Consider the following 2340-nt stretch of genomic DNA (forward strand, 5'->3'; position numbering starts at 1 on the left):
TAGTAATGGGAGGTACACACTTAGCATTACATAAATAAGGGATTTTCGAAACCACACTTAGATCAAGCATCTACTTTCAAGCTATGAGAACCACCATTTCTCCATCTTGCCTCACCAAGATAATACGGCATACCCAGCTTTGGCATGGCCCATGACACGTACGATCGAGGTCTTGACAAGTGCTTTACTCGTAGAACTCCTAGATCTAACCGGTTTTTGTGCAACGATTGTTCATAATTCGAATGGACAATCCAATCGATTATGCAATCCTAATCCCGAAACTCCCACTCAATCAAGCATATATAATATCTTGATTAAGTTACATACATTCATTCACTATGGACCATCCATAAGAAAGAATCATGTTATTCTGAATCACAGTTGATCGGTTTTAAGCAACGATTGCTCAAACCAGATCCCGAAACGCAAAATCTAATTTTGGTGAAGCGTCGGGTCCTAGACCGTTCGGTCTATACACCTTAGTCCGTTCGGTCCAACATCTGGGTCCGAACGGACTGAGGTCATTTAGTCCAGGGAAACGACAAACCCTAGACCGTCCGGTCTAGAGGACCAGACCGTTCGGTCTAGGCGGAAAAACGCGATCAGATCACGTTCTTCGTCGTTTCGGTCCCGATTCAGATCCGATTTCGACCCGTTTTCGCCTGTAACTCATGAACAGAAGCCTCTTACACACTATGCAACAAAGAACATGAAATCTACCCTAGATCCATAATCAAATCATGCAAAGCATCAACGCAAACACGGATTCAAACAATTCAAATCCTATAACGTGCGTGATCGGGTTCTAACAAAATCATGCAGAGCAACCAGGCTCTGATACCACTGTTGGGTTTCCTGGGATTTTATGAGCGAATCCTATTCCTAAGAGATCGGTTCTAGGGTTTGCGCAGCGGATGTAAACCAAAAATTTGATAAAATCCTAAAACCTATCATGCATGATCTTGTAGAAACGTTAGAATGCTTACCTCAATCGATCCGGGGCCTGTTTCAATTGATGTGTTCGTCCGATCAGTATAGGCAGGAAGAATACCTCGCCCTCTACACGTATCCACACCTCGGGATGGATTCCAACATTTGGAACTTGTCTGCTAGGACACGAATCTTCTATTCGATGATGTGCTTTGAGAAAGAGAGATTAAAATCACTTCTTCAACCCTCTAGACTCTCCAAAAGGGTCTCAAAAGTTCTCTAGGTCGGCCCCTTAGTGTTAGGGTTCTATTTCTCCTCTTATTCAAGTGATTAACCCTAGATTCAGACTTTAAAATTAAATCCGAACCCTAGACCGAACGGACTGCTTAGTAGTCCGTTCGGTCTAGACACTTGGTCCGTTCGGACCAGTTTCATAACTGGGTTCGTTCGAACTGATGGGTCTGTCCGTTCGGTCCAACAACTTGGTCCGTTCAGACTAGATGCTCCGGTCCGTTCGGTCTACTCCTAGACCGGACGGTCCGGACCACTTATCCAGATTTCTTGACGTTTTCTCATGCATTTGTCCTTCCCTGCTTGTTTGACCCTGTAGGCTCATTCGATATAGCAGTATAACCCGAAATCTCTATTCCGGATTATACAATTCATAGGCGGTCTCTAGCAAGACACTATGACTACCTATCTCGAATAGAGTTTGTTCGTGATCTTTACGAACGCCAGAGATGATTCCGGTTGATGATCCTTTTGTATCACGATATCATATGTCGAATATAAGGCATGGACAAGCCACCTTATCTGATTCGACTGCTTTTCTCGTTCACTGAATTCGACTGTCTGAAATAGACGACGTTCGTCTATAGTGCGGCCACACATTTCTACAGTCTCGCTCACACGAGGGGCCCAGCGATATCTCTCTCTTTTACGAGAGGTACAAATCCCGTCTTCACTATCTACAATCTAGCACATGATTCGTTTCGTACCTGATACACGCCTTTATAGTCCTTCTGTTACGCAGGACGTTTGACGTAATCAAAGTACGCCTTTATAGTCCTTCTGTTACGCAGGACTTTCCTGAACAGATTGAGAGACGAGATAAGGTTTTACGTAAGCTGCGCCAGCAGAGGTAGCACTCAAAAGCTAACCTTTGACGAGCTGGAAAATCTTATCGAGCGAATGGCCAATGATAGAACCACTCCAACTCAGTTTTCTAGGAAAAGAGGGAATGCAGAGAACGTTAGTGAAGTCCAGACTCTCAAAGCCGAACTAATTGAACTGAAGATGCAAATCTTCTCGTCAAACCATAACGCCCTAGGCGAATCATCGGATCCGTTCAGTGGAGACCAGTCTATGTTCTCTGAATAACAAGGGGTTGAGGGTGTCAACTATGTTGCC

The sequence above is a fragment of the Tarenaya hassleriana genome, unplaced genomic scaffold, assembly GCF_000463585.1.
Source record: "Tarenaya hassleriana unplaced genomic scaffold, ASM46358v1 Cleome38, whole genome shotgun sequence".
NCBI lineage: Eukaryota > Viridiplantae > Streptophyta > Magnoliopsida > Brassicales > Cleomaceae > Tarenaya > Tarenaya hassleriana.